Consider the following 27,068-nt stretch of genomic DNA (forward strand, 5'->3'; position numbering starts at 1 on the left):
GTTTTGAACATTTCAGAACTCATAAACCAAATATTCTACCTAAGGCACTATTTTAAATCTGTGGAAAATGTTAGTGTACTTGTGATTGAGATTTCCTTGTATTTCCCTCTCCTCCATGCTTAACCAGAAAATAACCCTTTTTTAAGAATGAGGCCAAGTCTCATGAACCAAGCCACAATCCAAGGATTCACCATGACCACCTTGTGTATTAATGTGACAAAGCTGAAGAAATTCATTTCAAGAGGCTATGTAGAAGAACTGTAAAACTACACAGATGAGAGCACAATTTTATTCAGTAACAAATCTTTTGGTTGGGAAAAGTCTATGCTTTGGGCACGAATCAGAAAAATTACGATAAAAGAGGCATCAAAATGTCTTTGTGATCAATTTTATCATCTCTGGATAAAAATCACATCAACACATCTTAGAGGATACTGACTTTTTTAAAAAAACTTTTTTTTTAAACTCTCAGTATAACACACTCATAAAACCTGCACATATCATAAGTATAAAGCACAGTGAATTTTCAGGAAGTGAATACACTCAAGTTACCATCCACCCAGATCAAGAAACAGACATCTTCAGCATTGCACTGACTACTTTTTAACATGTGTCTAGCCATGTTTCTCTCCCTGAGCAAGAGGGTGAGAATCAAAACTGATGCCTATAAAGCTGGGGTAAAGAAAGAAGATTTAATCAACCAATCTCTTAGCTTATGAGTTGATCAAATTTATCAATGGGATAAATTTTGCTATGGGACCTTTTGCTACGCCACTTAACGTTGACACATCAAGTTGAATACACAGTGGTGGTCAATTTTTTACTTTAATTTATGTCCACATGTGGTCGGTGGGTAAGTGGCATAGCATATCATCCTCACCAATGGTTTTCCTTCTCTCTCTCTGTCTCTCTCTCTCAAACAAAAAGATCAGTTTCAATGGGCAAAGTTATTTTTAAGGCATAATCTCTTCTTTTTCATCAAATTTAGGTGCTAAAGAATGGTTATTTCAACCCAAGTAAGAACTTGAATATTGCGAATGTCCTCACTCTTAGAGAAAACTTTTAAAAATCCGTGTAAAATATTTGTTATTTTTTTTCTTTTTATTGTGGTTTGTTTTGTGTGGTATATGAAATCTTTTGAAAACCAACTTTGAGAAATTCTTTCATTAAGCCATCTTCAGCAAATATTTAGATGTTATATAGTAGGCATGCTCCAGCAGAAAAGGAGTTAGTTGGGAAGTGGTACATGTGTAAATGAAAGTTGTATTTAAATTTCTATATATTCTAGCTCCAATTTCAGAAAGCATAGACAGTTCATCTACCTCTGTTCAAGAGAAGAATAATGATTAGTCCATTTTGACTGAAGAAGGATTTCACATTCAGTAGTGTCCATGGAAATATAACTTTTTCTGTGCCTGTTGAATTCTAAAAAGAGAGTAAAGGTAAGATCTGGAAACAAGAGGAAACTTTTTTTTTTCTCAGAGTATTATATTGGGTAGGCAGAGATAGAGAAATTTAAAACCAGTTAAAATGAATATATTTCTTCCTAATCTATCTCCAATCCTATTAAACAGCAGACTATTTGACATTATTAAACATATAACATGTCCTTCATTTAATAAAGTTTCCTTCTCAAGACAAACGTTAAAAAATCAACAATTAGTATAGATTTCAGATTTATCGTGTGGTAATTTAATGCAAATCCTTTAAAAAAGATTAGCTATTTTAAATATTAAAATACTGATATATGTATACATTTACATAATGTGATATATAAACAAGAGTATTATATAATACATAAACGTATAATATATTGAGGTCTTCATTCTTAATTTTTTATTTAGAGCTAACACATGTACTTGGTTTGACAAAATTGAGCACTACAGAAATTTTGCCAATAAACAGTGAGTCCTACCCAACCCTAGACCCCATACCACCTCTCAGAGATAATTATCAAAACTTTCAGGCATGCTTTTATAGAAACCTCCCATCAAATGCATACACATACAATCAATATGCTGGGTGTAGGTCTCAGTCCACAACTGACTTATCTCAGAAATGTTGCATTTGTTTATTTCTCTGGAACCAATTACATTTCAACTTGCTTCTAGCCTGTCATAAAATTCAAATTCATTCTAAGTACTAAGAACCCCCACCACCAACCACACATAAACCATTTTGCTTTTTAGTGGTGCAATGATCCTTCATAAAATCCCAGGCACTCAAGAGTATCCTCCGTCAGTAAGTCATCAATCTCTCTGGTTACCACCATGATAGCCATTGTTCCAGTTGATAAAGTGGTCAATCCAACTTATCTGCCATACTTTGGGGCATGGGTATATTTGATAAGGCTAATCACCTCTTTCTGATAATTTTCCACCTCCCAAGCTCACTGTTTGGGATCAGAATATGGGTTCCAAATATTTACAGGTCCTATAAACCTTTCCTCTTTCATAGGAGTCTTTTTAAAAATGTATGCATATTTCATTACCTTTCTTACACTTTATTAATCATTTTCAAGATCAGCTATAGCACTGAGAAAGTGTAGCATTAGAATTTACTCACTCTGCTGCTAACTTTCAATCTACTTCTTAGATACATTTCTGGTGTTTCACTTTTTCTTTTTGAGAAACAATACCACACAGGTGTAAATGCAGCCATTAGAGGGAAAAGTTATTTATTCAGTGTTTAGAGCATTCATATACTAGTTAAATAAACCTTTTTTTAAATTTTCGTAGTCTTGAAAATATGACTACTCTTACCAGTCTACGTTATTTGTGGTAATGCTGTGGCTATTTACCCCCATCCAGATACGGTCATTCTCAGTGTCCTGATTCCCTCTGGGGACAGCTAATGAACACTTTTTGGCATGTGCCCAGAAGCCTGAGCACCATTATAATTTATTTCCATCTAAATTACTCCAATTGGGGCAAGGATGCTGAATTACGCTGATTTCCCATAAACTGGCTCATTTTGCGGAATACTGGTTTATCTCCTGTTGCAGGATATTAGAGTAACAGAGAATAAACATATATACACACAGATAAATTTCTCCAACCTTGTATTTTGAATCAAACAATTGCTTTTTGTTCTTCTCATTGATTCAGTTAGTGATTAAATACTAGGCTCTACAATGAATGTCACTTGCATAATTTGAACATACAACAATATTCATATTCCCTTTTTTAGACACAAAAATGAAACAAAGAACCATTTAGCAGTTGTTTAAAGCATATTTTGTAATCCGTTTGGGCATTTGTGCTTGTAAACAATGAAATGGTGGATTATTCTTTAAATTTGCAGCTCTGTCACCGTTTTGCAGTCTGATTACTTATATTAGAGGAAAGTAAGCTACATTATAAATTGATTTCCTGGAGAATTTACCTTAATACAGAATTCTACCAAATATTTCTTTTCTCAAACTCTTCCCTTGTTAATTATTATTGTATCTGAAATCTGTAATTTAAAATAACTGTAAATAAAACTGACAGATGCCATATGGAATAATAGCAACCTTACAAGCAAAATAGCCATCTAAGCTGATTATTTGCCAGCTATGAATGTAAATAAAAATATGAAGCTGAATTTATTTAGCACAAGAAAGTGGGGGAAATGTTTAAACATGACTTGCATGTTGAAAAACTATTTAGCAGGCATCTACTGAAAAGGGGCAAGATGTGGAGGAAGTGCTGAGAAGCACAATTACAAAAATCTCCTCTCACATAACTCATGCTCTAGATTGAAAAATACGACCTATAAATATCTAACAGTTACAAAATAATTTTTAAAATAAAAAAGAAGAATGAGATATAAATATGAAACGTGTGTAAGCAAAGATGTGGTTAAATGTCAAGTGAACGGCACAGATAATAAATTCTAAAAATTCAGAGAAGGGTCAAGATGCTGTGAATCAGAATAATCCAAGCTCCTATTTTCAAGGATCACAGCAGTGCAGATGGAGCTTGATGTGCTGGGGACACCCCATACTGGCTCAGGAAAGCCCATCACCAGGCACTCTTCAACGTAGCCCTCTCCAGCTACATGGCCTTTCCTGGTCTAGGCTGGGAAGTTACATAATGCCACTTTTGCTATACTCCCTAGTGGTTGACACCATTATAAACCCATCCAGGTTCTAGGGAAAGGAATACTGATTCACCTCTGGAGTGGAGAAGTCTCAAAGAACTTTATGGTCATTATTCACTAACCTGACTCAGAAGCCAAATTGATTTCCTTCCAGACACTCTGCTAAAGAAACCCTTGGTTTCTACAAAGCATTATTCTATCGTATTCCCCTAGCCATTGATTAAAAAAAAAAGGAGACCTCAGATTCCTAAGAGTCTAAGCACAACCTAACAAAAACTCTGGATGTGACTCTCTTTTCCTTATTCTCTCATGCTCTGTAAGAGCCGTTTTGGATAATATTAAGTAATATTCAAGGAAAACATTCAATGAAGTGTAACATACCATTCTTGATCTTAAGAAACTTAAAATATAGTTGGGGAGATGTAATATTCATTCATGCATTCATTCTTTCATTCAGGAATCAGTTATTAAATGCCTCCCCCGAGTCACACTCAGACCAGGCGCTTGAAAAACAAAGAAAACTAAATATTGTCACTGGCTTTAAGAAGTCCAGTCCACAATCTAGTGGGAACACAAACCACATGGATATAGGATGCAATGGGATAATCAACAGAATTATGAAGAAATCTCTGTAGGGGCCAAGAGAAGAGAGCCATGAGTTCTTCATGGTGAGAGTGTGTAGAATTTCTAAGCTGTTGGAAATCAAAACTATGAATAATTAAGTAATATATTTCAAGGTGTCTTTGCCTAGGTTTTCATATTTGTATTCATTACACACATACTTGCAACAGAGGCATTAATAACACACAGAATAATCAAGTATCATTTACTTGATTTAAGAAATATAACTCTATAACCTCTGAATTATATCCACTTAATCAACTTCTCCTTGATTTTGACTGTTTTCTAGACTGTGGGAAAGTAGAAAATGTCTCTATAAATGTTTTTAGAACCAAGAAAGAGTATAAATATGTAGTTTGAAAACAGCTCCTTCAAAGACTAAAGCCAAATTTAAGAGCAAAAAAATAAAAGGAAAGCATGACTATTTAGGAATGATGGGTATGTCAAATATGGTAAGTAGGATCTGTATAAAATGGATCCAATGTTTCTTAAGCACATGACAGATCATCTTAATTACTATTGAGATAAGATACAAAACCAAAGAACACAGGAATTTTAATGACTATAAGAGTAATTATAAGAATATTGCAAGTAGTTAAAGCAGAGCTTTAACACAAAGGTGTCATTTTAGTGGTGTTCATCCGTATTTGAGGCTACTAAGGTTAGGTTGACAAGTATCCGGGAAATTTAACAGAAGTGACTTTGTGAAGAATTCACATAACATGACCTTATAATTATATTGTCTGTCCAGGGGCAATTCATTTGTTCATGAAATTTGATTCTTTGTTGGTCTTATAGTTTTATTTTATAATAGATTCTCAGTATACAGAAATACAAACTTACTGAATTTTCAAACCTCAGAACTGATTTAGAAATCCTTACAATTCACTTTATAGAACTGTTTGTTTCGTTCTAACATGTATTCCAGGAAACCTGACCCCTCCTTCCGTTTAGTCTTTCACATTGAATGAGTGGATTTGATTGTCTTCCCCCGCCGGACCCCAGATCAATCTGTTCAATGCTAAGACTTGGGAGGGTCCACAAAATCCTAGGGAAGAGTTTCAGCCACTAGAGAGATTTGCACTTGCCTGATCATAGAGTATTGAAAAGAGGTTATGTTAAATTTAAGTGATTTTCAATCCAATATTCTCTCTGGCTAAGTTGCCATTGTTGGTCTTTCATCATTGAATTCAGCTCCTGCCCAAATTCTGGAGAAAGCCTTCATATCTGTCAGAATGGACTACATGATGCTGTGGTAACAAACAGTTCCTGAACCTGAGTGACTTACAATAACAAAAGTGTATTTCTCAGTCTTGCTCTATCAGTCTCAGACTGGCAGTGGCTCTGCCCCATGCCACTCTCACTCAGGGACTCAAGGTGACAGAACCTCCACATCCATCATGTCCCTGTGGCATGGAGAAAGGAACATGGCAGAATGCACCCTATTTCACCAAGGCTTCTGCTTGGAAATGAACACCATATTCCTACTTACTTTCTGCATTACATTACAGTGGTCAAACAAAGTTACTCTTCAGAAGGGATGTATCATCCCATCAGGAGAACTGAAACATTGGTAACAGCCCTAAAAATTGTTGCACCTTGCATTTCTATCATTAATAATTAAAGACCTACTACCCTAAGAGAAAAAAATTAGCTAAAATTTGCATCATAAAAACAATTCATAACTAAATATAATTGTCATGTGTCTTATATGTTTCTCTCTGAGTGAGACAGCACCAATATTTACTGTAAAATTAGTAAAAAATATTTTTTAAAACATCAAGAATATGATCATTTCATAAGTGAGGTACACCTAATCTGTATCTCTAGGAGAAAGCTTATCCTCATTAATTTTACATAGTTTAATTTATCTTTCAGGCTCAGGTGATTGTTACTGAATCAAGGGTGATACCCAGCCCATCACAAACAGAGCCAGCTAGGTGCTTTCTGAAGCTAATTTCTTCCTGGGGGCTTTGAGGTTTAATCAGCTTGCTTTTTCTCCTTTTGAGTTTCTATTAGTGTTGGATTCCTGGGGTTTTGTACAGTAGTGGCTCTGAGGTGGCCTATCCTGAGTTATTTTAATTTTTTTTTCCCTGTCTAAGAAACTGCTGGGGAAGGTCAACTTAATCTCCATCTTTCCTCAACATGATAGATTCCCTACAAATTGAGATTTGTAGATTTCAATGGCTCATGTTCTCCATTTCCTTCCAACTGAAATGCATTCCCTTTAGTGCTGATCAAGTAAGAGAAGAGAAGGGCCTAACTGGAGTGAGGGAAATTAGAACCATAATTCTCAGGAAAATGTCCATATTTCCTGACTCCCAATCCTCAAAAGTTTTCCTTTCATTGGCTCTATTCAGTCCAAAATTTTTTTTTAAAGATTTTATTTATTTATTCATGAGAGACAGAGGGAGAGAGAGAGGGAGAGAAGCAGAGGGAGAAGCCGGCTCCCAAGGAGAAGGGAGCCCAAGGCAGGACTTGATCCCAGGACCCTGGGATCATAATCTGAGCCGAAGGCAGACGTTGAACCATCTGAGCCACCCAGGTGCCCTATTCAGTCCAAAATTTGTTTTCAGTTGTGTTTGTTGTTTTGTACACTTTTTGTTTGCTGTTTGGTTGGTTGGTTTGTCTAAGCTAGATGCTGTTTGAGTGATTAAGTCACATTCAGAATCAAGTTACATGATGGCACTGATTCCATCAAAAAGTCTCACATTTTACTGATGATAGAAATACGGATTATTCATTGGTTCTATTTAAATGCTGTTTGTAAATATAATTATGCAACTTGAAAATATTTCCCTTATTATTTGCATAGACATAATAATTTTAGAGACATTTCTTTTTGGGGCGGTGTCTTAGCTGATTTAAATGTTAATTTCCTGTCACTATTAAAATGTGTTTTCTTCACTAAGTTCTTGGACTCAAAGAAGAGACACACATATCTTTAAAACTAAGAAACTTAATTCAGTTCATTCTTTTATTTTACCACCAGGAAACTTAAGGTCCTGAAAGTCTTTTTTATGCTAAGGAAGAGGAATTTCTGGGAAGTCTTTGTAAACTAAAACCGTGCTTTCAACTGGCAAAAAAAAAAGGGGGGAGGGGGACAAAAATAATATGTTATATTAATCAGCTTCTAGTTTATGTTGGGAATTTCATGTGTCTGCTATTTTCAAGATACATAGAATAGCTAAAATATAGATTAGCTGAATAGGTTTTAAATTCATATATATGATTGTTGGTGGCTACCGAGAGTCTGTGTTAAGAAAGATTCTGAGTCTTCACAATGGGGTTCTGTGATTGATTTTTTTTTTTTGTGATTGATTTTTAATATCTTCCCTAGTTCAGGGAATGAGAGAAACAGCACACATGCCATTCTTTGCAGTGCCTTACGTATGCAAAATAAAAGCAAACAAAAGAGTTTGGTTATGAATACAGTAGTTTAATTTTGATCCTGATACTATATGAAGAATGTAAAACACTTTGGTTAGCTTTGTGCATTCCATTTTTCCTGACAATACAGTGGATGGCTTGTCTTAAGGAAGTTTTAAAGGTAATTTTGAGTCAGAACAAGAGAAATAAAATGTATGTGGCCAGCCTTGCTTAGATGAGAGTACTATAAAGGAAGTGGCTGTTATCTAATGATTTCCCACAATCTTTGGGGACTACCAAAGAAAGATATTGCTCAGGAACAGTTCTAAGAATGTTTCTAAGAGGAGCTAACCAGAGAAGACCCCCTTGCAATTTATTCTCAGAAGTTCTGCATTTAAAGTTATATACCAAATAAAAAGAACATTGTAATTTACAGTGGGGGATGTCCCAAGGGATGGTCTTTGAGGATGGCTGTGAAGTATGGCTATTTTCTTTCCCTCTAGGCTGTAAGTAATGAGGACACTGAAAATTACTGTAGGGAAAACAAAAAGAATTTACAAAGTATATGTTGTAAAATTGCCCTGAACATAGAAACAGTAAAAAGTTACTGAATTCTGGACAACCAAGGACACAGAAATTAACAAAGAAAGAACTCAGCCAAAATTATCATAGAATGTATTGTAGGCGATTGCTACCAGAAAAAATTTCTTATACTCTGAAAAAGTGAAAGAAATTTGAGTATATCACATAATTTTAAACATCATTTATAGATAAACTTTAAAGCAACTGTTTGTTTCAAACCCTACATTTTCATGGCATAAAGATCAACAAGGTAGTTTAGACTTGGAATATAATTCAGGAATCCCAAATCAGATTTCTAGATTTGTCACTGACTAGCTATGTGATTTGGAGTGAGTCATGTAATATGTCCAGACTTTATCTCTTAAAATATTGTTTTTGGATTAAATAATCCCTAAAATACATTTTGATTCTAAAACACATCACACATGACATGATGTAAAGCAGGTGAACACCCACCTCAACACCAACACACAACTGATCAGGGACAGCTGCTGGTGTGACAGGGAAACTTGAAAACAAGACTAACACAGGCAGATGTAAGCTTGCCATGCTTCACCTTTATGAGCAATTCAGAGAAGACAGGGAAATTGCTTGGTCTTTCTCTTGGCCCAGCCTGACAGTTCTCAGGCATGCTCCTAGTTGGCACTGTGGAGAGGAGAGAATTAGATCAGGAAGGGCATGAGGAGCCAGGAAAGTAGACCCCCAGGTTCTTTTTAACTTCTTCCTGCATACAGTCAATTCTCTAGAAGAGGCACACCAATATGGTAGCTTAGACTTGGAATGTAAGTCAGGAATCTCTGAGTAGACATGAGGTTGTGCTGTCCTAAGTAGATATGAGGTACCACTCTTCAGAGTGAAGAAGCCACTAAAGTATGACTGTTGCTTAGAAACTTAGAATCACCTGTAGGACTTCTGACCCTGACTCTCATCTTCAGATCTTGCTTCTTAACCACTGGAGAATGTGCTAAGATTTCCAAGGAGGAGTATATTGCATCCACCCAGGCTATTGGGGCAGAAAATAATTAAAAAGTCACTTCATATGGTTGTGAGAATCTTAGCCTGAGTGGGAAACTGATAAATTACTATGGATTCCTCTCCATATGGGCATCTCCACAGGGTGGTTTGTGCATCCTCATAGTGTGCTTTCTGGGTTCCAAGGGCCAAGTATACCAAAGAAAAACAAAACAAAACAAAAAAACGAGTAACTTCCATATAACCTGTGTATCCCAACCTTGGAGGTCACTTAGTGTCACTACCACCATAGTTATAAGTTTGTCCAGAGTCAAGGGCAGGGAATAGTGACCCCACCTATCTGAGGAACATCAAAGTCACATTCTAAGAGTTTGTGGAATGGGAGGTATTATTTTACATGTTTTTTTTTTTTTTTTTGGTAAAATACTATCTACCCCATCAACCTAAACTTCCACACCCAAAGAAACTATTAATTAACTACAAGATTTGAAGGGAGACTTTTTTCAGACATGTTAGATGTCAGACAACTTACTTCCCATCTACTCATTCTTAAGAAGCCTTAGGAGAATGTGCAAGACAGAGAGAAATCCAACAAAGTTTCTGATTGAAATGCAGGAAAGCAGGGATCCAACACCTTAAAGATAAATAACTCTCCCGGATGGTGAAGAGTGATCTCAGCTGTATACCACTACCCACAAAGATCAACCAGCTTGGATTAGAGCAGGTCAGAAGCCTCTGCGAGTGATGTCTCCAAGAAGACAAAATTTGTACAATGTAATATGTTTGATATATTTTGAGGGAGATGTTATCAATTAGGAGAGAATTTGAACCTAAAGTAGATAAGCACACAGAAACCTAAGTAAACAAACAAACAAAAAAATAAGATAGTCAACCTCAAGAAAAACAAAGAGTTTTACAAAAAAGGAAAAGTTGTCGAGAAAGTGCTTAGAAGGTCATGAACATGACAATGTTAAATACTTATATAACCAAAATTGTGCTGTAATTCTATTGGGAGAATGAGGCATACGGTTAGAACACCTAGATACATCTGGGTAGGCATGAGGCGGGGGCTGTGGATTACAGAGAGATAAATCATTATTCTCTACAGTAGGAAATTAATAGGTATGTCTAAAATTAAAAAAAAAATCTATAAGTTTTAAGTATGCTTTTTAAAGATATTGGTACACAAATTTCTAAAAAGAGCTAGAAGTGGTTGCTTCTGGGAAATGGACAACACTTTTCCAGTAGAAATAGGCATAGAGAAGGGTGGCAGGGGAATGAAAAAGGACCTTATTTTCACAAATCTTAGAATCTATTTAATTCTTGAGAATAAAAAAATAGGGAAACCTACTTTTTGGTTTGGACAGCACATGTGGTCTTGACTTCCTGTGATCACTGTCATATATGTTTCCAGGGTCTCGGCAAGGGAAGGGTGAAGATCAGTGGCACCATTCCCTGTCTCCCATACAGCAACCAGAGCCTCTCTGGGTGGGTGCTTTGCCCACCTTCCCTGTGCACCTAGGGCTAGTAGAGGGAGGAGGGGCATGCATCAAAGGTATCCTCTTCGGCTTCCTCCTGGCTCCATGGCCTTGGAGGATAGACTTTTCTTCTTTAAAAAACAGCCTTTGATAAATGGGACAGAAATAACTATCACATCCAGAAAACTAATCAAGCTTCCCAGGAAATATGAATGTAAATAAAATATTGATTAAAAGCTAAAAGGATTTTAATTAGGTTACTTAGTTTAATAGTTTAATTTGGCAGAAACAGACAACTTGGACAAGGTTCTTTGTGTAAGCACATTTTAAATCACTTATTAAAATTTCAGATGGCAATCTGAGATTAGCAAAAGGATCTTCAAAGGCAAGCAAGATGCCCATTTATTTTATTTTAAAACTCAAAGCAATACTAAGATGTTACTTTGAGTCCTCCATCTAAAACAATGTGAAATCTTGAATATATTGTAACCCACTTTGACCCATACACTATCTGTAATTAATTCATATTGAACAAAAAACAGAGTTTGATAGGCAAACATCACATATATTTTATTGAAGATCACTTGTGTTTTTAATAGAATAGATAAAAATTGTTTTTTTCAGAGATACAATGTTAAAATATAGGAAAAATGGATTCCTAAAAACATAAAACTCATGGGAAAGTAAGGTGTTATTTATTCAGTCCAATTCAGCTAGTACATAAACTATTTTGAAGTAAGGCACCCAGAGAAGCTTTATTTTGAGTTCCTATTAGTTATTACATATCAATATACTAAATGGCACAATTCAAGGTTGAAGCTAAGTCTGCTTATGTTCAAGACAGTAAGGCATATGGAGTATATCAGTTCAAGATAGTTACTACAAGGACAGACTCTGAAGACACACTGCCTGGGGTCAAGTCTTGGTTTCCCATTTCTTAGTCCTAAGACCTTGAGCAATTTAGATAGCATTCCTATGTCTCAGTTTCCCACATTTATAGTATAGGAATTAAAATAATCATACCTACTTTCTTTGCAGGGTTGTTATGAGAATGAAAAAAGAATACATTTCAAGCACTTAGTACATGAACCTATGGAATGTAGTTTATACACAATAAATGTTAGTTTTATCAATATAAAAAGCAGATGCAATTAAAGTGATAGAATTGCAAAAGTTGAAAGTCTACATTTTTATTTTTAGTTTTTAAGATTTTATTTATTTATTTGAGAGAGAGAGAGCAGGAACAGGGTGAGGGGCAGAGGGAGAGGGTGAAGCAGACTCCCCATTGAGCAGGGACCCTAACTTGGGGCTCGATCCCAGGACCCTGAGATCATGACCTTAGCCAAAGGCAGATGCTTAACCAACTGAGCCACCCAGACACCTTGAAAATCTACATTTTTGATGAGAGATGAAGAAGGATAAACATCTTGGGTTCTGCTTTAAGATAGATTTGGATTCAAATTCTAACTCTCATATTCACTAGCTGTGTGTAGCTTAAGCAAGTTTCTTAACCTCTTTGTGCTTCATTTTCCTCTTGTTTAAATGAGGAAAATGATAAAATGATACTGAAGCCCTATACAAAGCTTGCCCCCTAAGAATTGTTCAAATATTAAGTCACTATCCCTTCTCTTCTGAAATAAATACAAAAGTAGAGGATGCATAGCTGATGACATGCCCTATAGAAATGTATTAAAGTGGCGACTCACAAAGTGGTTGCTTCCATGAATTCAAATTCTCTAAGAAAGGACCTCAATGGTGCATAGATTTTATAATAGCCACCCAAACACAGGTGGACCTGAGTGTGGCCTGATATAATTTGAGTCCATCACTTGCCCATTGCAGGAAAGATGGCATTTCCACTCATATGAAGATGAATCTCACATATCAAAGATGCTGGTATTTACATAAAAGTCAACATGGCGGGGTGCCTGGGTGGCTAAGTGGGCTAAGTGTCTGCCTTCGGCTCAGGTCATGATCTCAGGGTCCTCGGATCCAGCCCTACATCAGGTTCTCTGCTCAGCAGGGAGTCTGCTTCTCCCTCCTACTCCCTCTGTGCTCTTTCTCTCTCTCTCTCAAATAAATAAATAAATAATAAAATCTTTAAAAAAAGCTATCATGGCTTTTTGTAAAAGTTATGAAACAGTGAGTGTGACACTTCAGAAAAAGGGCTGAGGGCATCATTTTCACCACTTGGCTGTTCATGACCTCAATGCAGACACTTGACCGACAACACGTTAAGATATCAGGTTGAAATCTTTATGGGATGCCAACTTCTAAACAATGCATCTCATTGATACCACAAGTAAATGGGGCTAAGAATATAAGTTCCAGAAGAATAGTGAGCGTATCTTCTATGACTAATGATAATAAATAAGGCAAATATACACCACTGTCATTATTTTTTTATACATCTTTCTAAATAAGCCAAGGATGGTGATTAAAAACAGTGCAAAGTAAGGAGGAAATGTGTCTATAAATGTTTCAAAGAACTGAATCTGGTTCTTAGTCCATTATCTTAATCCATAGTGTCTTAAAGAACTTGAATATGAAGACTATATCTCTTTTGGTATAGTTAAATATATCCCTTCACCATTCAAAACTATCCATTACTGTTTTGAAGCTCCTGACTCAACAGTGTTGGGACAAGTCACTTTCTCAGAGTTTTATTTTTCCTTTCAATCAAGTCACTTTCTAAGTAAGTCACCATTTAATCCTTTGCTTCTCTTGGAACCTTGTGATCTTTCTTCCAGTCACTCCCTGCATCCGCCATCTTTGCCATTCAATCAATCAACGTGTGTTTTGAAACTATGGTATGTACCCAATTCTGTTAGCATCAACATAGAGGAAGAGAAGAAGTATTAGAAGGATCTATGATCTCAAGGAATAGGTATTATAATTGGGGAGGCAAGACCTATGTGTTATAAATAATGAGAGAAAAATAGAAAACAGACTATATTAAGGTATATGTTAAGATATATTAACATTTCTTTCCATACAACATGGAAAGCTTAATTGTGTAGTTCAGGAGGTATGTGAACAAGATGTCCCATTAAAATACACTTATATAAACCCAGGTGGGGATTCAGACTCCCTTTACCAGGATTTGATTCAGGGTCATTTCATTCTGCCTTCTACATGAACAATAAATGACTATAGTAATGAAACAGAAATCACTTAACATACACACAAATCTTTGTCATTATTGCGTAAACATGTACATACTTCACATTCCAGCTTCTTGTTTGCAATTAAAAAATATATCCGATTATTATTATTTTTTCCATGGTTTGGTAAAGTAGATCCTGTGGGGCAAAACAAGTGGTGGTCAGGTTTAATGACTCAAGGCAATCATTGACCACAAAGGCTTCTTCTCCGACAAAACTGTGTCCTATTAGTATTCAGTAAACTGTTGAAAAAGCCACCGGGAAGCTCTTTATCTGTCATTATCGGCTGTTCTTTGATGAAACCACTATCTTAGAAAATGCATCTGTCTTCCTTGGGAGATTGTTAAGCACTGGAGAGTGAACGAACCTACAATTTCTGGGCTTTGTGGTTTTGCTCTGAATAGCAACCAACGTTGAAAGGTATGTATGCCATCTCTGCTCAGCCCAATCCAAAAATAAGAGGTTATATAACCGATATCAAAGCCAGTTTTTGTTCACTGGTTAAAATTTACTAAATCCAATGTATTTTCTAATGGATGCTACTCATTTTTCAATTTTTCTATAAAACTACAGAAAACAAGTAATACAAAATAAACCTTTCATTTCAGTTAGGCAAGACGACAATGGAATCCTAACTCATGTTTCATTGTAGATCAACTAATTGGAATATTCTAGGTGATGAAATGTTGCTTTAGTTGGTCCCTGTGAACTGAAGTTATTCTTCAGTGCTCTAAGACACATTTTTAAAAAGTATTATCCTTTCCATCCACTCTAAATTTCTTTTTTGGGTTTCCTCCTGCTGGTCTCCAGGATTATTGTGCTAAGCTATAGTGATGGTACTTATGGTTCCCCCGATGTTGTTTTGTAGATTCATGTTTCCACTGTGAGCTTCTCACATGAAATTATCAAAGTCGTATTAGAGCAAACTGTCCTTTCTCACCCCCCCAGCCCCCAACCACACCTTTACGTTATTTTAATCTGTCATAAGATCTGACATTTAAAAATGGCCAGGACTATTTTTTCCAAGCCTGGTTGGAAACATCTTGTGTTCCTTGCCATGTCGTGCACTTAGATGGTAATGTCAGATCAAGGAAACAATGTGGACTCAAACACTCCATTGAGAATTGTACAAGAATGACATGCAGACAGTCTTTCTCCCAGGAGCCACAAACTCAAATAACAATCACAGACATTCACTGAGCACTTGCTATGTGCCAGGGACTCTTTTAAGGACTTTGCCTGTAGTAAATTCAGTTCATCTCTATACACTTTTGCAAGGTGGGTATCACTATTATCATATCAGAGATGAGAAAATTAAAGCAAAAGAACATGAAGTAATTTACCCAAAGTTACACCACTAAGAAATGATGGCAGAAGGATTTGCAGCCAGGGTATGTGGCACTGGGGTTAACTTTATCAACCACTACCCAGCTCTGAGACTCAAACTCTCTGGGGCCAAGACAGGTCACAGAAACGAGCAAAATGGACAATCCCAGCTTATTGTTGCCATGTAGGGACACAGATCTGGAATTACCCTATCTTCTTGTATTGCAAGAGAAAACTGAAACCGGGATTGTTTATGGGAAGTCTCTTGCTTTCAAAATGTTGGGTATTAATTTTAAAATGTTTTTAAACACCATTTTGGAAAACATACTTCTGAGGACCTCAAATTTGCAACCTCTGCTTTATACACCTAGGTGGCCCATTGGAGTACAACATAAATTGCTTGAAAAGCTGTTCACTTATTTTAAGAACAAAATTGCAGAATTGCTGAGCTGAGGCCCACATAGCTCATCTTGGCCAATGTCCCATCCCAAGTGAGAATTTCCTCTAGTATAGCAGCTCATTTCACTGCATAACCACTAAAATTGTCTTTAAAAAAAATCTTCCTTCTATTTTATCAAAATAGTGTTGTTGTTATTGTTGTTTTTATATTTTGGTGTTTGATTCCAGTGATCTTGGTTCTGCCCTCTGGAAAAATACTGCTAAGACAAATCTTTCTTCTGCAAAATACTCTTAGATTTTTGAAAACAGCTTACATAATTCCTGTATCTTCTGTTTCGATTCCCACAATCACAGATCCTTCAATAATTTCTGCAACATGGTTTCAAAAACTTTAACCACTCTTTAAATAAAGGCAAAGAATAACCCGTATCAAGTATCCATTACGAGCTATTCTGATGGTATCTAAATCTTTTTTTTATTTACAGTCCCCTATTTTGAGCACATACTGCCATATATATGTTACTTTATACATAAACATAACATACATGTTACTTGATATGTACATACATATTATATATGTTACTTTATAAATATTATAGATGTACTTCTATTATTTGCTAATGTCTTAAACAAGACACATTTAACCAGGGTTTCTCACCCTCGGCACTATGGACATTTAGTGCCAGAAAATTCTGTTGTAGGGAGCTGTCCTGTACATAGGAGGTTTTAAAGCAGCATCCCTGGTCTCTAACCATTAGAAGCCAGTAGCAGCTCCCATTTTGACAAAAAAATTTTGACAGACATTCCAACCCTTCTCTCGGGGGGCAGAGTTGCACCATGTTAAGAACTGCTGATTTAGGGCAAGCTTTATCATTCAGTGTTGTAGATATAAATCCAGTGTTCAGATTCTTTTTGACCATTTTGAATTTGTTGGCCAGCTTCTTGCAGATTTATTTGGATCATTATTGCTTTTATCTTTCAATGTAGCTAATGAGGAGCTTGGGCTAGGAACACAACTATATGTTCTTCCATTTTGGTTTCTTTGTTCTACCTTAAGTGCTACTTCTGATCTGGTGTCTCCTTTTTTCTCTCTCTTTTTTTTTTTAAAGATTTATTTATTTATTTGAGAGAGAGAGAGAGTGAGGGGAAGGAGCAGAGAGAGAGAGGGAGAGAGAAAATCTGCAGCAGACTCCTGGCTGAGTGAGGAGCCCAATGTGGGGCTCAATCCCAGGACCCTGAGATCATGACCTGAGCTGAAATCAAGAGCCAAATGCTTAACCAACCAAGCCACCCAGGCGCCCCTGATCTGGTGCCTTTTTGACAGAACTTTTCACATTACTTCCCGAACCCATCTAACTGGGCCCATTTAAATTGAAGCATGTCACAGCCCACCAAAAGGCCATGAGACAGTGGGCAGCAGGGTAGAACTCGTGCTCTAACCCCATGTGTGATGCATGGTATGTGACACACAATCCCCTAACCTCTGATCCGGGGGAGCACTCCAGTGGCTATTCAACCTATAGAATGAATATCACTTAAGTTTAATTAATTTACTTCTCTATATGAAATGTACATATTCATAGTAGCTGAAATATTTTACTTTCATCCAAACATGTTATTTTGCTCCTCCCTGGGATGTATAGATCCCACTTTGGAGACCACTGAATACAGGTACAGGACTTCCAGGAACACTACCTTATTTATTCCAGACTGGAAAATCCCACTAAAATAAAGAACTGAAACTAGGGCACAAAGGCCTTCTAATTAGTACTGCCATCAGGAGAAACTTTACCCCTGGATGTATACTCCAACCTCCTCATACTGTGTTATTTGGGCAATGACATGATAGGTTGGTTCGTACTACACTTACAGATCGTTAGAACCTCTTAGCTTAATTTTTTTTCTTTATAAAACAAACTTAACCTTTAAGCCAGACTTTATATCATTAGAATCCTTCCCTAGTTTATTAAGGTCTTTTCAAGACTGTGTTTATGGCCGCATTGGATTTCTGTTCCTTTTGCCTGCCCAGTGTCTCTGCCCCTTCCTTGTCATTACAGCCCTCCTCCCCCTTCTCTGTTGATGTGCCGGACTCCAGAGGGAACACATCACCCAGGCTGGACTAATGAATTGTTCTTGTTCCTTGGAACATGAGTCTTGGAGGGGCCCAAAGATGAAAACTGGTGTCAGCTATACATCCTTGAGCTACATGCCACTCAGACTGTCCATTCTTTCCTGACACTTTGATCCCCAGAGTTTCTCTGACCCCACCCTTCCCAAGACCCATTATTCTGTGTCTCCTTTGACTTTGTAAGCTGCACCAAAGCTACAGTTGGAGTCTTTTCCTGTAAAGAACCTAGTGGATACAAGCTTTAAATACACTGTCTCCCTCACAGTTTTGTGCTATCTCAAAACCTGGAACTTACATCTTCTAAATCTTTAATCAAGAAATACTGCTGGATCAGGATTAGTATGCCTAGATTAGAATCCTTAGATTTCTACATATGACTATAAATAAACAAAATGTTATGACAATTACAATAGCTCACATTACTGTTTATTTCATGTTAGGCACTATCTTACAGAAGTGGTTTTTTTTTTTAATGCTCTTTATTTTGGAATACTTTTAGATTTATTGAAAAGGTGCAAATATAGTATAATGAGTTTCATACACCCTTCACCCAGGTACCCCCATCGTGAAATCTTACCTAACCATGTGCATTTATCAAAGTTAAGAAAACAACGTTGGGGCATCACTATTAACTAAACTACAGACTTTATTTGGAATTCACCAGTTTTTCCACCAATGTCCTTTCCCTGTTCCAGGACCCAAACCAAGCTCTACGCTACCTTTAGAAACACTTGACTTTAGGCAGGTCATGTCATTCCCCCTTGCACCTAGGAAATTGGCACTATCATTTGCCCCATTTCACAGATAAGGAAACTGAGACACAGAGCAGTTAAGCAATTGGTTAAAGTCACACAGTAAGTGGCACAACTAGGTCCTGAACCTAGTAACGCAGCACCAGAGCCTTTGTTCTTTTTTTTTTTTTTTAAGATTTTATTTCTTTATTTGAAAGAGAGAGAGAGCGAGAGAAGGGGCAGAGGGAGAGGGAGAAGCAGACTCCTTGCTGAGCAAGAAACCCGATGCAGGGCTTGATCCCAAGATCCTGGGATCATGACCTGAGCCAAGGCAGACGTTTAACTGACTGAGCCACCCAGGCGCCCCAAGAGCCTTTGTTCTTAACGTTTATGTTGTCCTGCCCCTTATGAGAAAAACAAAAACAAGACAAAAAGCAAACAGAAAGTACATGGCTCCCTCTCTCTGCTATCCCCCCCCCCCCCCCAGGGTTTGCTTTAAAATAGGTTTAGTTTGCTTGCTTTGTTTTTAGGGGACTTCTGCCCATCCTAGAGGTTCCTACAGCCCTTCTGTGTGTGCATCAACCATCTCTTGAATAATTGCTTCTCCAGCTCTGCTGAGATGAGTCTCAAAACTCAGAATGCTTTAGTATACAGAATTGACATGTGTTGAAAATGAAATGATTTGCCCATCCACATCTTTCTAGAACAGAGCTTTTCAACCATTAAGGTGTATGTGGATCCCAGGGAATCTGATTCAGGTGCAGCTTCTGCACGTAGGAGGTAGAGCCTGTGAATCTGTCTTCCCATCAAGATCCCAGGCCAGGTCCATGCTGCTGGTCTGTAGAGCACAATTGGGGTAGTGAAGCCCTAAACCTCTTCTCCACCTTTCCTCTGATTGGCCATGTTTCTGTTTTGTGCTGTTCTCTGCCTGGGCTCAAAGAAGGGAGCAGCTTGGGGCTGTTCTGTCAGATACTTTTTATCTAGTTCAGATGCTGGTTTTACTTAAATACAGTTTGTTAGCTCTTTACCATTTGGATTCCTTTTCACTGATAGGAATTCTTGAGGCAACACATCTGTTTATTAATTCTGTTATTTTGTTCTCTGTCATTTGTTAATGATCCCTCTTAATGGTTTTCCGTATCCCTCATTATCCAAATTCATTCAAAGGCATTTTAATTGTTACGAGCGTTTCTGCAAGCCCTAATTTACACCGAAACATCAACTTCTTTGCCACCAGACGTAGCTGAGTGTTGTTTTATTTGTTTATTTTGGCCCACACATTCTTCCTCCCATCTTTCATGTGCAGTGTTTACAAATGTGAGTGGCTCTAGAGTTTCTTGTGCAGCCACATTAATTTCTTTCTACAACACCCTCCACTCTAGGCTCCCCCAGATTTCTTCCTCTTTGGAAACATTTGCAGTTGCCATAATGCATCCTTTTCTGTTCCTTTGTTCCTGGCTTGCTTACTTTAAGAATTTTCATCTCCCGTTACTTTTGAATCTTTAGTCAATTGAGATATATATATATATATATATAGATATATATATAAAAAGTAACGGTATTTGAAAAATTTTAGAAATCTGCTTTTGCAAAGGCTGGTTTGAATCTGATATACTCATTATATTCTTATTTGATAATTAGCAACTCCAAGATGAGGTCACTTCTTTCTTCTAAGTTTCCTGTTATTTGGAGTGCCCGCCACCTCCACCCCCGACATGTCTTTCCTTGTAGGTTAGAATTAAATACAGACTAGCAGTTCTCACCACTGCTTCCTTTACATTCTGGAAGATGAAAGTGCCAGTTCTTCCTCTGGGCTAAGCATTTGCATACTTTAGATTTTTTTTTAATGGAAGAAATGAAAAATCTCGGGCCACGTTCCGCAGAGCTGACCTGAGCCTGATGGGGACAAGCAAGTGTGCTAGAAAAGCACTCTGTCTCTGGAGGAGGGACTGAAGGGGGATGGTGTCAGCGCTCTGGGAGTGTAAGACTCTCAGCAAATACAGCAGCGCCTCTGGGCAGCCATGCTGTCCCCTTCCCATAGTTGCAGAGTCTGCTGCTGTGTTTTCTCTTTGCAGAGCCTGCTGTTCTATCTGTCCCAGTTACACTGTTCACTTAACAGTTGTTCAGATGAAACTGCCACCGGGATTTTGGGGTCCAAGAATATACCGTTCATAAATAACCAAGCAACTTCTGAGGTTGGGGCTTTCTGGAAAGGAAGGGGTTTCAAACCAGGATGATAACGTGAAAAGAAGTGACAGATGCATGATTTGGGGGGAGCAACTAATATCATGAACTCGTGTTTTTCCTGCTGCACATACAAACTGTCAGTGGGATCTAACGCAGGGGGCTGTGGGTGAGTGAGCAGACATCTTGGTCCCAGCAGCACCTGCTCTCTGGAGGAAAAGTGTCAATCTGGAGAGTAGCTGGAAGAAAAAGGGCAACTGGGGAAAGTGTGATCGAGAGCTAGGCTCATGCATTGGTTGTGCTCTTTGGTTTTCTCCTAATACCGAGTGAGAGTGATCAGTCGGCATGCTGGTGGGCATCGCAGTGAAAAGTGAAGATATACTGTGTATAGGGAGGTGGAGAAGTGAAGAAAGAAATGTGTCAAAGGGGAGAAGGTGGAAGGAAGAAGCAGCCCACAAATGCACTTGTCTGTGTGCTGTAGGCAGATAGCTGGGAGTCTCGAGCGACCTAAGTCCCGCATCCTTCTACATAACCTCTTGCCCATGTCCTCCACCAATACGAATAAATCAAGTCTCTGCCCCCACCCCTTCCCATCACTGTTGCCACCCAACACTTTGGTCGTAAGTATGTAAATAATCTAATTTCTCCCCAGTGCGTGCAGACACATATTCTAAAGTACTCTTGGACTTCTGTCCATCATTCCTGTTAATTTATGTATATATTAAAAACACGGTTTAAAAAGATTTAGCTGCAAATATATAGACCCAATTCCAAATAGTCTATGTTTTGGTTATCTTGTGGTGCAATTAAACTACCCCTAAAAGTTATGGTTGAAAGCAATTTATTTTCTCATGATTTGGGGTGTCAGGAACTAAGCTAGGCCTCAGTGACATAGTTCCTCTGCTCCATGTGGTTAACAGCTGAGGTCATCTTCATTCGGCTGGAGGCTAAGCTAGTCTGGAGAGCCCAGAAAGATGTCACTTGCCTATCTGCTTCCTTGTGTTTCTGCACATGGTCTCCCGTTCTCTCTACTTGGCTAGCTTGGGTTTCCTCATTGCATGAAGTTCTCAGAGCAGTTAAACTTGGTTCCAGGTTTTCATTGCTGTGTAACAAGAGAATAATTTATTATTTTTTCTCATGGCATTGGGGTATCTCATGGGGTTGCCATCAAATATCCAATGGAGGTAGTTATCCTAAAGTTTGACTAGGCTAGATGCTCAAAAAGCTTAGGCCCATGACCAGCAGTAGATGCTGGTTGTTGCTAGAGGCTCAGTTTTGACTGTCCACTGGAGTGAGTGCTTCCATGTGCACCATGTGACCTTAACTTCTTTCACATCCTGGCAGCTGAGTTTTTAGAAGGAGCATTCCAAGAGTGAGAGTCTCAAGAGGCCCAGACCAAATGTCGCCAGGTTTCTTATGACTGTACCTCAAAGTTATAGAGCAGTATTTTAGCCACTTTCCATTGGTCAAGAGCAAATCACTGGGCCAGCCCAGATTCCAGCAAAGGGAACTCCACAAGGGCATGCATGCTGAAAAGCGAGGCCCCTGGCATAAAGAGACATCTTTGGTGACTGCACCACAGACTTCTTACCTGGGGGCCACATTTGAGAAGCAGCATTCTGGAAGAGCAAAGCAGCAGCTGCAGATTTCTCAAGGTCCAGTGCCTAAGTTACAGAGCGTCATTTCTGCTACATCTTACTGAACAGTCAGTCTGACAGCCCACATTTAGGGAAGGGGACACAGATCTGCCCATTCCATGGGAGGAGGGGCAAGCCTTTAATCCCCTACACTCTGCTAAAAACAGTTAGATACAGGGTTGGGAAAAGTTAGTTTTCTAACTGAAATAAAAATGGGTATATTATAAAAGTATGTAATTTTTATATCTAAAAACATGAATATTGATCTAAATCCCTGGACTTCCTTTGTTAAAAATTCAGGGTTAACTAGAAATTTTCTGAATGTGGGAATTTGATGACAGTTTTATACCTTATGAATAAGCATAATTTTGTTGCTTATCCAACATCAAGTGAATTTTCCAAGTTTTATTTTTGAGTCATTTAAGGCCTAAATAAACAGAAAATCAATTTTAAATCTTTGCCAATGGAACCATTATATTGACCAAATGCCTCAAATCATCATTTAAAAAATAACCCTAAAAAACTGAGCACCAAAAGACCAATCAAGTGTATCATTTCCACAAAGGGAAACTTGGGAGTGTGGCTGTCATGGCAATTAGTAAAATAGTTGAAAGAATTAAGGGGTCTCAGATTAAAGGTCTTACTGAGAATGTGGTGTTTGTTAAATCCATTAAGTTGAACAAAATGACTCAGAAAAAGGACCCTAAGTTTATGGTTCTTCTACCAAAGCTGGCTGGGCTCACTGTGGCTGCAATTAAATAGAGAAAGGCATGGGCATGAGAAAGCCAAGACATATTAGCACATAAGAAAGTCATGTCTCAAAAGAGCTGTAGGTGTGGCTATTAGAAAATAGAGCTCACATAGAAATAGATAAAAAACCAATTAGTTTTTCAAGGAAGTTGTACTGTCAAAAGGACCATCAACCTGGATTGAAAGGGACAGACTATTTAAAACTTTAAATGGCCTGTTGGGTGTGTGTGTGTACATACATATACAATGGAATATTACTCAGACATCAAAAAGAATGAAATCTTGCCATTTGCAATGACGTGGATGGAAATAGAGGGTATTACACTAAGTGAAATAAGTCAATCAGAGAAAGACAAATACCATATGATTTCACTCATATGTGGAATTTAAGAAATAAAACAGATGAACATAGGGGAAGGAAAGGAAAAATAAAATAGGAGGAAAATAGAGAGGGAAGCAAACCATAAGACATGCTGAACTCAAGGAAGAAAACTGAGGGTTGCTGGAGGGGAGGCGGGTGGGGATATGGGGTAATTGGATGATGGACATTAAGGGAGGCACTTGATGTAATGAGAACTGGATGTTATATGCAACTGATGAATCAGTAAACTCTACCTCTGGAACTAATCATACACTATATGTTAACTAAATTGAATTTAAAAAAAGAATTAAAAAAAAAAAGTCCAACCATGGACTTCTGGTTGTCTGGATGAGCTGAAGAAGGCTGCTCAGTCATCAGGGAGAGCATATTCTTTGCATACCCACCTCAGATGTGAAAGAAAAATGATGGAAGAGGAAGAATCTGCAGGGAGGACTGAACCAGAGGCCACAGAGAATACAAGACGGGAAGCTGCTCCCAGATAGTGAAGCCAGTGCCCAATCAAAGTGAGTCAGCAAGATAGTTGAGTGGTAGGATCTTAGAATCACTACAGCCAGCCCAGGACTCCTGCACGTCTTCCCATTCTTCTGTCTGAATGCAGCTGTTCATTTGTAGTTATCTTGTCTTTGTTCCCCTGTTGGGTCCTGGGTGTGTGTGGAACAGAACTGGCCTGGACATACAGACTCTTGCATATCACCTCCTGTGGTGGAGACTTCTGCTCCAGCCTGTCACCCAAAGATCCAGCACTTTGAGCTTGATGCCATGACTGAGTGGCAATTTGTTGTCTCACGTGGAAAGGAATTGAGGATATTTTGCATGCGGAATGGAGAGTTGACTAGACATTTAAGGACCAGATAGGCTCTTATTACTCTTCTCTGTTACATCCAGGTCTCCTGCATCCAAGCACACACCTCCCCACTTCTTTGAGATCAGGCTTGTTCTTGGTTTTTAGGATGTGAGCAAAAGTGATTAAATGTCACTTTTGGGCGGAAACCTTTAAGAACCCGTGTGTAATTTGCCATGTTCTATCCTTTATCATCACCATCTTTAATATGTCAGATTGTCCAGTCCTGGGCAGGCTGGGTCCCTAAGAGCCTCCTCAGGATGGAAGTGAACCGTGAGTGAGAAATAAACCTCTGTCATTTTAAGCCCCTGTGATTTGGGAGATGTTAGTCACTATATTTTAACAACAATCCATCCTAAGACATACACTAAAATGCACTTCATAAGGTATAGGCACCAGGCATTAAAAGTTGCATTAATGGAAGGGGGTAAATAACAAAAAGAGAATACAGAATTTATAGACATAACTATCCATAATCATTGCTAGGGTGGAGTTTACATTTAAACCATTCAGATAAGGCAAGTAGATATTATCAGAATAATAACGTATTTATAGAGTAATAAGTTTCTGAAGTCTCAAATATTTATATACTTGGACATTTTATGATATTTGAGATTCTTTAAAATTTCTCTCTAATAAAAGAATATCATTAAGGTGATGAGAATATTTTAATTGCTCCCCAATAAAGAAAATTAGCAAAGTGCAAAAGCCTTAGATCTATGGTTATTCTGCTTAAACACAGTGAAATATATACAAAGAAAAATTTGCCAAATTTATCTGCATTATTATATAACTTTTTTTTTAACTCTTCAGGGATCTTTAGTAATGTGCTTGTTGGTAGTGATCTAAAACATAATGTGGGTTCCGAGAATAAACCAAAACATTACTTTGGCAAGATCACGTATTACAGATTTGATGTCCTGTCACTCAGGAAATAACTCTGAATTTCTGAAAACAGGCTGTTGTGTCTAAGATTTGGCACTTATCTGTGAAAAAGGAAAGAGACTGTTGAGCTTTGGGAGGAAGTATCCTGATCAGAGCCTGGAGAATGGCTGTTTAAATTGAATGCTTTATTATGAAATCCTGGGTATTTAGCAGAATATATTATATACAGAGAGCTCCTTTATGTTTTTTTCTACTGGACAGAAATTCCTTCTCCATGGGAAAATTGAAAATAGGATATTGACGAATTGTGGAAAATAAAATGAAGAATCCCTCCCAGCATTTTGGGGGCGGGGATGGGGGCTAAGGAACAATCCCTGGTTTATTATCTTGAAAAGCGGGTCAAAGCACAGGTTGGGTCTATGCTTCTTTTCACGTTCTTTAGATCCTAAGCTTTCTAGGAGGCTTAAGAAATTTGTCTTTACATTCCAACTTTGCTATTTTAAGACAAAAATGCCAAAGAAAAATGCTTATTTATAACACTGCTCAAAAGTTTCACTCTCTGGCTCATAAGATCTCATGTACCTTTTTGTTTTATTGTGAATACACTTTTTAAACTCCCAGTTTACCTGGAATGTGCAGAGAACTGGCCTCTAACTTGCTCTATAGTGCTGTGGTGGTGTGTTCAGAGCTAAAATTTTTAAATGTAAAACATATATACATGCTTGACATATAGGAAGGGTCCAATAAATATTGTCTGTTTACAGTAACTACTATTTAAGCACATAGTTCATGTATGTTAACACACAGTGATAATGGGGCTTTGGAATACTACTACTTACTACACCTCTCCTCCCTCAATCCTGCTCATTCACATAGATCTTAGGGAAATTAATGGAGGGAATAATTGGGACCAAATGCTTGATTAGTTAATGAGCTCAGTGCTTAAAACTCTGTACATGCAAGTGAAACGGGGGGCAGTTCTCAAATACAAAGCAGCAGCTTACCAGGTAGAAAGAAGGGCACATGGGGCTTTGGTATAGGAGAAGAGGAGGACTAAGCAAAGAGAGGCATGACACTGCACAGAAGAGTTCAAGGTGAGAAGAGGTCACCACTAAGGTCAAGGTCAGGCTACTTTCAGGCTAATGACAAGTGTCTGACACACAAGCAGCACATAGTAAAAGATGCCAGGGGCTATTCAGATCTGTTTGGAAACCTGGAATTCTCTAGGACTTTGGAGGAAGAGGCAAATGCACAGTCAGTCTACATTCAGGGAGATAAATTATTGGATTCATAAAAGAAAGATGTTTCCACTTCACGGAGACAAGTAGAACGAAGGTAATGTCAGAAGACTGACGGCACTTGAACAAAATGGCCAGAATCTAGAGAGGGCTGAGGCTTCTCTCTGTCTTGGAAGAGGACTTAACTCAAATCTAACAGCTGGTAGCACACAGACACCTGTAACTTAGTCACAAATGCTTTTTGTTTGTTTTTTAGTTCTTGTTTTCCCCTCCAATTTCCATGACTTTTGGTGAAGCA

The sequence above is a fragment of the Callorhinus ursinus genome, unplaced genomic scaffold (genome assembly GCF_003265705.2).
Source record: "Callorhinus ursinus isolate GAN/ISIS: 27379988/994484 unplaced genomic scaffold, GSC_fseal_2.0 scaffold2, whole genome shotgun sequence".
Classification (NCBI taxonomy): domain Eukaryota; kingdom Metazoa; phylum Chordata; class Mammalia; order Carnivora; family Otariidae; genus Callorhinus; species Callorhinus ursinus.